The following is a 13,262-nucleotide window of genomic DNA, read 5'->3' as shown; positions in this document are numbered from 1 at the left end:
TCCAAAGTGTCTGGTCAGACACAAGTTCATCTGCCACCATGCTCCCTTTATCTCCTCACTCCCTCTACAAAACATTGTGGTAGGAAACTATGTGAATTGCAAAATATTAATGTCAGGGAAAAACAAAATGACGCAGATAACTGTCTGCGGAGCCATACTCCCACCAGGCAGATCCAGTATTTTATTTAAGATGTTTTCTTTGGAGGAAGAACATGAAAGAGCAGCAAATTTCACCATTTCCCTCAGCCATCCCTCAACTTACATTCTAGAAATCAAGTAACTTTTGTGCCCTTTGTGCACCCTTTTCAAAGAAACAGCACTCCTATGATATTGCTACTAAAACAGCAGGCTGGCAGGTTTAACAAGTTAGTGCTTGTATACATGTCTCGGGAGATACCCACACCCAGGTAGCCTCAACCTGCTTACTAAGGTGATAAATACCTGTTACAACCCACACTTGAGTTTTAAAGAAGTACAATCCTCTTGTATCAGATTGTGAAATTTCCCCTGTATTTTAGAAATGCAAATGTTTTTTATTCCATCCTATGCTGACTCCACTTTTAATTTTTCCAAATATAGATCCTTGCTTCCCTTTTCCTGTGCTGGCCTGTTTCCTCTTACTGTCTACCTCTGTGAATGCTTTTTTTCAGTCTGGTTTCCTAAGGAAATAAGGTATGTCTGATCACACTGCTGGACACTCTGAAACCATTCCTCTCACCCGGTACCTTTTGATCCCAATAAAGTCCATTCATATCCCTTTTACCAAATTTCTCTGAAGTTGTCCAAAGATACAAAGTTGCTACAAGTTTTATTTAAAAATGGCAGTGAATAGGAGACACCCATGGTATCACCTCTGCTAAGGGAAAGGCGGCAGCAGGAACAAAGCAGTCACCTGCTCAGCTGGCAGCCAGCACACACCCAGGTGCAAAGCAGACATTCCTCACTGTCCACAGTCATGCAGGGACAACACGGCACAGAAGAGGGAAGAAAGGGAAGTGTGCAGCATGAAAGAGAAGCTCATGCAGTGGGAAGGGCAGGCAGTTATTCCACTGAGCCTAGTAAAGTTGATAAATACAAATTTACAGGAAGACAAATTTCACCAAAGGTCTGCTGTCTACAAGTCAAGGTGACACATTCTGTGTTCTCTGACACATTTACTGCTGGGCCGTTGTCATGCCCTCCCTCCTGTTTTTACAACATACATCCACACACTTCAGTTACTCTGTCTGCCTCTTGCCCAGTGATCCAATTCTTCATCACTCATCAACATCCACTGGACCCATGCAGTGGAGCAAGACTCTTGGTTATCACTACAATGACAGTGATAAACCAAACTCCACTGGCTTTAAAACCAGAGAAGCACAACCTGGTTACCTCTCACAGTGCCTGGAGACCTCGCAGATCAACCTGTTGCTACAACACTGCTTCACACACCATCAGAATCTTCTTCATTCCCTGAACAAGGCCAGCCAGTTTTACAGTGGCTGGTACTTGCTCTCTTACAACAGTACCACTGGCATTTACTAAAATGCCAACAGAAACACATACATGAACAGAACAGCAAGAAACTCTGAGTCTTCTTGAGGCTGATTTTTCAAGACAGGAGGTGGTAACCAATTATTAAGTTAAATGTCAAATTCTTAGTTTTTATTTGGTATATAAATGCTTAAAAAGCTTTCTGAAGAACTGTTGCACAAAGGTATCCATTTGCAGCCAGTTATGGATTTTGCTTCATTTCATGAAAGTCTTCTGACATATGTAAAAGAGCAGCTGAGCACCTTCAATCAGATACCGTGCTGACACTTAACAGAACTATGAATTTGGATAACATTTGGATTTGATGATTACAAGCAAAACCCCTCAAAGGTTTAAAAGGACAAAAACATCATTAATTTTACGCATAAACCAAGACTGAGTGTCTGTAGCTTCTGCATCTTGCTCTGTAACTGGCTTTATCAGTTACAGAAGAACTGATTCTGGCATTTGGCATTTGTACTCTAGTCTGTGATAACTGCATGAAAAATTTATCACCAAGCTGAAGGCTAATGGCATTGGGAAATGCTTTCAAGAAAAATATCAAGTAGCAATTCTGATGTTGATCCTATTAGTGTTGCTAAATTTGCCAGCAGAAGAGCAGGGCACTTACCTCAAAATATCATCTGTGCTCACTGTTATTCTTTTTGTGTGGCAAACCCCAAAAGCAAGTGCCACACAGAAGGACTCAATCAGCAGCAATATGCCAGCTTGCTGATGAATGTTACCACAAACACTTAATAGCTGGCTATCTGCCTGCCCGGCCCATTCACTGCTTTCCATGCTTACAATGAAAGGACATCCAAGAGAATACTCAAGGTTTGTACAGACAAGCACTGAGGAACACACAGATGGCTTCCAGTAGTCCAAGTGACAAAACACATTGCCAGTTTAACTCCTGCCAAGGCCACTGCGTGTTTCTGAGAACTAAACAGAGTTCTAGCAGGTGAGAGGAAGTAAGGATTGGCTCACACATCTGAAGAAACACACCAAATGACTATTTGCTGTACTCGTATACATGCAAGACCTTTCTTTGCCAAAGGAAAAATAATAGGTAAAACAAAAACCACATGCCAATCAGACCATGGTGTGTGCTAGTACCACAAGGGATGCAAGTACAAGGAGAGGAGGCTTGCATCAGTATCAGAGGGTGAGACTCACTACCCAATTTCTCATTTTATTCATGTTACTGTCACTGAATGATTCAAATTTGGGGAATGGCTCCTTGGTTTCTAGAACAAATTCATGTAGGACTTGTCTTATTTATTTATTAATACTGAAGTTGATCTTGGAAGATGAAACTGCAGTACTAACACTGAAGAAAAAAGTGACTGTAAGTAGCATTGACTTCGGGAAAGCCAAAAGTGAATTACTGTGCACACAAACCTGGTGAAGCTTCACAAAATGTAATATTTCAGCATAACGCTGTCAGGACACAGATTTTTATTTTTTTTTTTTAAGGCAGGAAGAAAGACTGGATAAGAAGACGTGCACCTTTTGGAAGTACTCATAAAGGCATTTCAGAAAATACCCAGCAATCTGAGATTCAATTCTAGCCTAACTGTCATGGGAGAATGAAGAAAGCCCTTAGAGAAACAGTGCTCCTGAGTGCACTGGGTAGTCCCAGTTTTTCATACTTCTTTCCAACTTGCCACATTTGTTTGGGAGAAGAAAAGCCATGTTTCTCTAACCTTTTTCTAAGGTTTTCCCTAAGATTCCCAGCTCCTTCATCAGACTACATACCAACCATGGATTCCCTGATGGTCCATCAGCCTCTTCAGCCTTAGAACCATCACTGGCTAAAATACTGAGCAGAAGTCCACCAATATCTGCAAGCTGGCACCTTCTGCACAGACCAAAACAAATGGACCTTGCTTCTACTCAAATTTCGCAAGGTTTTCAAAGATGTTGGTTTCCTTCTGCTTAAGTCTTGCTAAAAATCTGCAAAGAAAATATTACTATTTCTGCTCTTTATAACTGCTGATATCCAGTGCCTTCATAAGCTTCATCTTCAGTCCTTTTATTTTCCTCAAGATGATAGTACCCAGCCTGGAAGACACACGTACATCAAGCCATATACAGATTTTCTGTGGGACTGTCTGACATCCCAGACATTTGAGACAACTGAATAGGGAGCTACAGGACGACTTCAATCCAGGAAATTCATTCTACTCCTGAAGGAGTTCCTCCTTTTCCTTCCCACTACGCTCCAGTCCACTGTTTGGATCATCAGCCTTCATGTGGTATGTCAGACAAGGAACATTTCCAGGCAAAAGCTAGCTTGTCTATCCCCTTTCACCCCCTCCCACCACACCATTCACCCAGTGTGACCCCCATACAGCTGTGGCACTGGAGCCCCAGCCCAAGGCAGGGAGCAGGACAAGGCTGCAGAAGGGCAAAACAGCTTTCAGAGGTGAGGTGAATGTGGTGTGGAGCACAGCAACCATGGAAGTGGCTATACCACAGCCTACACCACAATAGGACAGGCTCTTCCAAAACAGATGTTTAAACTTTGTAAGAAACACCACAGAATGCAGTATCTGTTTAATTTAGCTTTATTCGTGCCTCAATTTTTCTGTATTCCTAGTTCAGGGCCAGATTTTGCAGGTGTTGGAGAGGCCATTTAAGCCACAGCAAATGGCAATCCCATATTGAAGCACATCAGTAATGGAAAAATTGTTTCAGGGGGTTTACATGAATCACTAGTTCCAAACAGTAAAATTTCAATGATTCAATTTTTTTTTTATTCCATAACAACACTGTAAATATTGCTAAAATCCACTTATTTTACTGCATGATGAACAATCTTAACAGCATAGTTAATAATTTTTTGTAGACTAGCCTGAGAATTACATCTGCTCAGAAAAAAATTTGGTATTTTTCAGATGGTTTCAAAGTAGAAATTAAGAAAATCTCAAATTTGAGCTCACCCAAATTTTAATAACATAGGATGAAACTAAATTTCATCAGACCCAGCACCTCTTGCACATCCTAAGAAGTAAAACAATTCCAATCTGATGACCACATTGTGCTGATATAAGCATACATACACTTAAATTAATTAAGCCACCACTTACATCATCAATGTATGAGCAAAGTTCTAGTTTCTGACTGCATGCTTTATTTCATCTTAGAAGTAAAACTTAACAGGAAAGCAGTATAGCTGTTTTACCAATCACTTACAGTAAATGCATGAGGTTTCTTCCTCCAGCACAAACTTTTCTCTCAAGTTACTATAAACACAATATGTGCATTATGTAATAAAATAATTTACACTTCACACTGGTACTGTATTTACCACACGCCACCTCCTTTATTGCTAGAGCTTAGAGGTTTTCAGTAAATTCTTCTTGCCAAAGCACCCTAAACAAATGCACTTACAGTAACAGGAGAGAAATCCACCTTATGATGCATCCCTTTTCTCTGCTCATAAATTTAGATTAAAGTAGTTCAATGACACAACTGTAGTGGATCACTGTGACCAGAGCAGCAGTTCCACGGATCTGCTCTCTCCCATCAGCTCCAACAAACCCAGCTGGTCTCACCTCACCGACCTGATCCTACTCACTAAACCAGCAGGATCCCAAGACACACAACACATCTATCACCCTGTAGTTGAAGAAATTGAGTCATCAAGGGTCGGGAGAGGCTGCTACGCCAGAAGCACGGAGGGTAAAGGAGCAGAGGGTTTCTCCCGAAGCCGCTGCCTGCGGGGCACAGGCTGTGGGGTGAGCTGCCCACGGCCCCGCCGCGCCCGGCTGCTGCAGAGCTGGCCTGCCTTGCTGCCAGCAGGGAGCTCCAGGGAAAGCTGGGTAAGGAAGCACAGCCAAATGACAATTACCTTTCGCCTGACACTTCAGTTCCCAACCAGATCAACACCATCAACTGGGAATACAAGATGAAGGGGATGGGACAATGAGGTGAGCTTGCAGTGCTACAGAACTGCACCTGACTTTTTTTTCTTTTTTTTTTTTAACACGACTCAAGGCTGCAACACTACACATATAAATACCCTGAGCTGTTTTTCAATTTTAAGAGCTCAGGTAGCAACAGCTACTTTAAGAACAGGTGTGGCACATCTTTCTCTTCACTTCCTTCTAAATGGCAGCGGGCAGGAGGACATTTTCTCAGACATTACTCACCCCGTTTCAAAACTTGCCTGGAGCTTGAGATCTAATTAAAAGGTCACTGAAAGTCAGATCTTTGCCGTAGGAAAAGGCCATGAAGACATGCGACAAGCAATTACTGTAACCAGGCACAAGAATCTTTGAGTAGCTCAAGCTACTCAGAAGCAGAGAAGAGGGGAACTGTCTTTAAATCTGCAGAGACTACTAACAAGTCCCATGCTAAGATTTGCTACACATTATACTGGATGGCTCAGAGTGGCACTTTTATTATTATAAATACTCTCAGGATTATAACTCTTGTTAACTTCCCCCTCTAGACCAGGAATCTATAGCCAAATCTATTCTGTCTTCCACTACTCATTCCAATACCACTGGCTGGCAACAAGCAAGAGGAAAACCATTTACAGCAGCACTATTTTCACTGACTTCAAGTGCCAAAGGTCACCCCCAACAAAATTCAGGGCAAGCAGGGCATCAGGAGCATCAGGCCAGCTGCCTGCAACAGAAAAATCACTGGCATTTGGGGTACTCAGAAGGTAAGCATATCAGGATGCTTCCTGACAAATTACTTGCTCAGATAGTACAGAAAGAAAGTCCAAAGGGAAGAGAAATACATCTCTCAGCCTTCCAATGCATGATGAAAACTTCACTCAGATCAGGCAACATGCTTCTAATTTCACTGTGCAACTTTTCCTTAACATCTGACACTGCCTCAGCATATTTTAAAATTTGTCTAGATCTATTCCTAGGCTTTCCATATAATACAGTTAAAATTTTAAATGGATAAAAGAAAGGTCTAAATTTTTACCAAGAGTGGTGAGAATCTACTGGAAAGCTGAGAAAATCCTACCCCTGGCCTTAGATGCAGCTTTCAAAAAATGAAGTCAAACTGTACGATAATAGATCATTAGCAGTACAGATATTTTTTTAAGTGCTTATGGCTAAAAAAAAGCCAAAAAATTTAATTACCAATGAAATAAACCAAGAAGCCTGCAGAATTCTGTTTTAGAATACTGCCCATTTACCAACTATCAGTTATTAGCTTGCTAGCGTCAGATAATTATTCTGAAGTTTCAAACTTACCAGGACCAATTCATTTGCAATTAAAAAAAAATCCATTTAAAACAGGGTTTGGTTTTTTAACACACAGTGAATATCCATGAAACAAAACATTTTGGAAAAATGATAACCTAGAATTTTAGACATATGACAGTTTATACAGAATCAAAATTTTAAACTCTCCTTCAAATCAAAAAGTCATTGTTAGGGGAGGCAAATCTTGGAACAGTTAGGAGTGAATTTTTAAAATTTAACTGAATTAGAACATGACTAAAGAGCTTTAACATCGCATGTGTATGCAAAGCATACAGACCAGGAAACTAAAAATAGAACCCCAAGCCTCTTCCTAGAGACATTTCCAAGTCTCCAAGCATTATAAATTCAGCTTTCTCTAGTGCAGGCAGGATGAAGTTCTTCCTTCTTCCCTCCCCCTCATTCTGTATTTTTATCATGCTTTCCTATCCAAATTTTTGATAATTTATGTACAGTACACTGAATAAGCTCTTTCCCCTTATCTCAGTATTTTGTGTATCAAAGAACAGTTTTGGTTTTGTTTAGTATTTATAGCCCATCTTTTCTTAACACCTTTGCCATGATATCTTTCAGAAATTCTTAAATCCAGCTTCTGGATCATGATTTTAGAAAAGCTCTCAACAGACTGCCAGCCCACATGACATGCTGTTTAATGGACATGCTTCTAGGCATTCCCAAACCTCCTGTAGGCTCCTGGAATCTTACATCCTCCATTCCAGTCCAGATCATACCTCCTGTTACTGCACATTTCATGAGCAGCAGCAGGCCAAGATCCCTGGGTTCTAGCTGCTTCCTCTTTCTTCCATATTCTTAAAGCCAGTAGGGAACAAAAATCTGTTCAATCGCTGCACTCACAATTGCACATACCATGTCTCACCTCTGTGTCTTGTTCCTCAGCTTTTCAAGATAGGCATATTGAGGGAGGAACATCCCAGAAAGTTTTTATGTCAGGTGCAGTATCTTAAAGCATTCTGTTTTTTAAGCTTGCCATTTTGAACATAAATTTACAGTTTTGTACACTCCCCCTTACTTAAGGTATAACATTATCCACATGCCATCTATGTTTAATAAACGCTACATCCATGATCCTTTTGCTTTAAGATTTATTTCCACGCATTTAAGTGGAGAATTCCTTTTTTCTTCCTCATTTACAGTCCATCTAGACAGGTGTGTTGATTTCAAAACAGAAAATCAAGTACTAAGACATTCAGAACAAGCTTGTAGTAGGCTGGCAATCTCAAGTCTACATCTATACCTCAGGCTCCATTCTGTTGGCTTCCAACCTTTGTCTTTACTCATACTTGGAAATAACAACCAAACATTTGGAAACTCCTATGCAACACCAGGGTGAGCACCTGCATGCCAGTACAGATGCAGCTGGAAAACCCTACTGGTGCAGATGTGCTTTTACAAGTTCCCATTTCCAGAGTAGGAACCAGTAAAGATGCATTAACTTCTTTCCAGAAATCTTCCAACATAGCACTCAAGTGGTGACCACAAACAGAAAATCAAGGAATTTCAGTCAATCTACAAAATGTTTCAATCTACTTCAATGCAACTGCAATCTACTATAGACATTGAGCCAACATTTACACAGATAAAAGCCAAATGGATGCCCTTCTACTTTCTTACACATCATTTTAGTTATACCCTATTCCTTTTTCTTTTTCCATACAGAATTTAGTATTTTCCTTTACTAATTTGTCTCCAGTGTCATCTAAGTAAACCTTGGGTACTTTGCCCATTTTGTGACTGTTTTAGCTCTTCAGTAATATTTTCCACTTGCATCGACTCACTTTAAAAACACATTCAGTCCCAAACCACAATCTTATAAAGACTGTCAAACTCTTCATCGCTGATACTGTAGTTCAGACAAGCTAGGTTCATTTTTGATACTAATATTGTGGAGCTGAGGCTATGTAATCCTTTTCTCCATAAACTTCTTTGGGAGTCTCTAATGTAAAAGTCTGGAAGAGCTGTCCATTTTTTTCCCTTTACATAAGATACTCAATATACACGTCACTTAGGGCTTTTTTTTTTTTTTTTTTTTTTTTGCCTCATGAAAAACATGCTCAGTAATCCATTATTCCTTCTTTGGACTGCCACTGTGAATCAAGCAAGGACATGACATTTACCAAAAATGTTTTTAATCTCTTGGAAGTTTCATGGTCTTTAATATACAGCTTCACTCTGGTTCACACACAGTGCAGGTACACACACAGTGCAGATCTGTGGCAATGCCCTGCAGGACACAAACATCCCACAGCATTGGGGGAAAGATGACTGCTTATAAAACTTGCTTTTTAGTTCATCAAATTGTCTGTAAAGGAGTTAAAAAGCCTTGAAGACTATACTTCTGACAACTGTCCTAATGTTTATACCTTAACAGCCCCAAAATTTCACTTTATAATAATTTCTTGACATTTAACTCTTGTTTTCTATATAATTTGAATTTTAAAACAAGCCCACAGAAGCATTATTTAAAAAAAAAAAAGACAAAACAGCTAACACCTAGCTCCGTAAAATCTTTCAAAACAAGTATCAGTCATGATAAAAAAGAAGGAACAGTCATGTGTTAAACTACTCCACTGCATTATCTGCATGAGCAGCAAGGGTCACTTTGTCACTATGTCTGTTACTATGCTCAGACTGCACCACTCATTACTCTTACACAGGAACAAAAATGTACCTAATTGTTTAAAGAAATTTTACAATAGCAGAGTAGTTTATGTAGTTGTTGGCCAAAACTCACTCCTGACTGACTATTCAGCTGTATTTTAAAGGAAGGAAAGAAAACAGGAGCACTTAGAACTGTATTACATGAAATCAAAACTTAAGGAATTACTCTTCTGAAGAGCCATTCTCTAAGGAATGCATTTTTAAGGAACTGCATTAAGAAGTCACTTTGGAATCCCACCTTTCTTATGTGAACAAACTTGAACAACTCAAAACCGCATGTTTAGTAGTTTAGTAAGAATCTTTCTTATCTCATGTGAGAAGTTCTTCTTTGAGTACCATCAGTTCCATCTCTCCTTCAAAACTTTCTTAACAGACATTTTAGTAAAAAAATCTCAAAGTTTACTTTAACGTACAGGAACTTCTGGAAGCACCAGGTAAAGACATCTGGCATGACCAATGTTTGCAGTGTATTGACCAGTATCTTGGACTTTCAATTATGTTTTTTTCCACTTGTTTCTAATTCACAGACCTGCTTATTTTTTATTGCAATACTATAAATTTTAAAACAAATACTGTGACTCCCCAACAATCTATTTCTGGATATATGTTAAAAGATTACAAGCAGACAGTGTTGATTTCCTCTTCCATGAATTGTTATGCACAGCTAAATTTATTTCCTTGCCAATTAATTTTTTTTATTATTTTTTAAACACAGAAGTGATAACAAGCCATCTCCACCCAAGTCCCTCAGAAAATGGAGAGCACAGGTTCTTAAGTGTTATATGGGACATGAGGGGGGAGGAAGAGATGAGGGCAAGGAGATTGATCTAAGAAGTAGGTCTTGCCCATGCTTTCCTCTTGCAGAAAGATAATCCATTATCTTTCACCAGCTGTCACCCACAGAGCTCTGAAGGTGAATTACTGGAGCACATTTTCCAGTGAGGTCTGTATTATTTATTCTGCAGTTATCAAGCACATACTTGAAGAAAGAGCTATCATTACCAACATGCACAATGACATATTACAGCCACTGACACAAAAGATCATTGCTGCCATGTGTGCACAAGTGTGCACTGCTGTTTTAAAGACATCGCTGCAAAGTGCCTTCTCTAAACAGAAGGAAGAAACAAAAAGTGAAGAGTCTGAAATGAAAGAGGATATTCAGGCATAAGAGGAGAATGGTATTTCTCAGTAGTTTTAAGCTGCAAGACTCAGTCCACAAAAAAAGTTACTGCCATTATTTCACTGTGTTCTTTTTCCCCCTCTGTACCTCCACGGTGTGCAAGCACCAAAGCATCTGAAACAACTACACAACACTTTAAGAAAAGGTTATTCTGAAAAATGAACACACATTATAAACTGCTCAGACACAGACTGACACAGTCCTTGCCCCAGAAGGGCAGTGGACCATTACATTATACAGTGCTCTCAATGAATAGCTGACAATGTATGTTCTCTGAGAAGGGTATCTACCAGACTTCCAGGCATTTAGGAATGTAGGAATTTTGAAGAATGTTATTATTTTGCAAGGGTTTTGCTGTAAGAAAAACACTTAATGACACAGATATAAATTCATTGTATAGAAAGTCAAGTGCCACTTTGGATACCTTCTAAGTACAAAACAGCACTAAAAAAGGATTCATTTCTTAGGTTTTGTCCCATTTGTACATTGTTAACCTCATCGAGTCAAGTGCCACTTTGGATACCTTCTAAGTACAAAACAGCACTAAAAATGATTAATTTCTTAGGTTTTGTCCAATTTGTACATTGTTAACCTCATCACTGATAGTACTATCATATACCAATATAATTTTGAAACACTGAATTTGTTGTGCATTTGGTTAGCTGAGTCTACTATCATCAATCAAGAATATCAGCATTAAAACCATGCTGCAAGTCCAACTTCATGTAAGCCACATGAGTTCTCAGTTTACAGAGGAAACAAAAAACCCCAGCTAGTATGTCTCATTACATCTTCCTCTTATGAGGAACACTTGTTTCACCCTGTTGTTAGCAACTGCTTAGCCAGACTCCTTATAGTGTCAGATATAAGCATATTAAGAGCCCTACTAGATAAAGATGCTTTGTGATATGAGAACATATCTAGTACAACAATTAAACCTGTACTTTTCATAAAGGATGATTCAGGCTCGCAGTCATGCAGGGAGGGCAGGCTCTTCTGACAGCTCCACAGAGAAATGCTTTAAAATATCCAAGTGCTATCAAGACTAACTAGACATAAGGAAACCACACTTGAGAGACGGCACTAAACAAAAAATATAGGTTCAAAGTTCTTAAAACCTGTTCTGGCAAATTCACTGCCAGGAACAAGGAAACTGATGCTTTCTTTAAATACATGGAAGAACAATATGAACAAAATTTAGTTTCCCTTAATTTAACAAGTCTAGTTAAAAGAATGTCAATACTTATGTTTAGACTGTGGTAAAATGCCAGCCAACCAAGGTGATCACCTGAGACTATCAAAAAATCAAGTTGTGTTAGCTACTTTATCTACAGCAAGAAGATGCTATTTCACATACTGCTTTTCATTCTGAGAAGTATGAAGAACAACAATTTACTGTTAGAGCAGCCATGATCTTAAATATATTTGCTAACTTGAAAAAAAATATACTGAACCACAGAGTAAACATAGGTTGGAAAGGACTTCTGGACACGAGAATCCACCCAAATTACTCAAAGCTGAGATAACATCAAAGTTCAATCAGGTGACAAAGGCTTTATCCAACTGAGGTTTGTTGCCAGGATAAAGAGCCTTTCATCTTTCTGGGTGACTCCTCCATCCTCAGGAGGAGTACTTTTATCTTTCTCTCACAAAGAGTCAGAATCCTCCTTGCCATAGCCTGTGTCCACTGTTTGTCCCTCTTGGCAGTGCACCCAGGAAGCATCTGCCTCTCTGTTCTCCCTAACCACACGTGTGGCAGTGGAGGATAACAGTGAGATTCCCCTTCTCCAGGCATCTCCGGCTTTTGTTCCATCTCAAGTACTTCAGGCCCTCAGCGACATCAGTGGTTTACTCCTAGACTCACTTCAGCTTCCCAGTGGTTTTTCTGTACTGGGAAGCCCTGAACTAGACACAGTACAAGAGAAATGGCCTTGGAAGAGCGATGTAAAGAGAATAACAACCACTTCTCTCAGCCTGCTGGCTACACCCTCCAGATGCAGGCCTGCACATAGGCAACTTCTATTGCTACAATGATGCATCACTGACTTTTTTAACTAATTGTATACCAGGATCCAAAAATCCTTTTTCGTAAGGCTGCTGTCTAGATGATCATTCCCCAACTTTTACAGCTGCACATAGCAAGACTCTGCATTTGTCATGCTGAATTTTGTGATGTTTCACAGTGTGAGGGAAGTATAGTGCTGTATACAAAAGGTAGAGGATGGAATGTAGTATCTGCTATCCCCACCCTCAAAACATGCCTGAAACATTAAACACAATCTTTATGATGTTTAACACTACCCACAAGAACAGGAAGTCTGTACCTAGACAACCTACAGCTTTGGTTCTGTCAGGATAAACCAGGGCAACTTCTCCTGGTCTGAGCCACTCAAATGCATGCATACCTTTAACACTGATGAAAATTACTGCAAAGCCCTTTCCTAAGGGCAGTAAAAGCTTCTTCACAAATAGCTTTTAATTTTCTTAATTAAAAATCTCCCACTTCCCTCCTTCACAAAATGTCAGGGCTTTTATCTTGACAATTCACAACAGAGTCAACTTCAGGACGCACAAGGATTGATAATTTCTAGCCACAGATGTAAACCTGTCTAGGTCATGCCTGCCAGGGTCAAGCCTGCCCAGTACAG

The 13,262-nt window shown here is 39.7% G+C and overlaps 1 protein-coding gene across 16 annotated transcripts in view; it reads right to left on the bottom strand.

The window, feature by feature from the left end:
* The window catches only part of CDC42BPB (CDC42 binding protein kinase beta), a 91,037-nt gene that overhangs the window by 67,592 nt on the left and 10,183 nt on the right, over nucleotides 1–13,262 (bottom strand). The window lies entirely within an intron of this gene.

Source organism: Passer montanus, unplaced genomic scaffold, assembly GCF_014805655.1.
Source record: "Passer montanus isolate IOZ18808 unplaced genomic scaffold, ASM1480565v1 scaffold27, whole genome shotgun sequence".
NCBI classification, from domain to species: domain Eukaryota; kingdom Metazoa; phylum Chordata; class Aves; order Passeriformes; family Passeridae; genus Passer; species Passer montanus.
The sequence above is the reverse complement of the archived record's forward strand: the minus strand, read 5'-3'. Positions and strand labels throughout refer to the sequence as shown.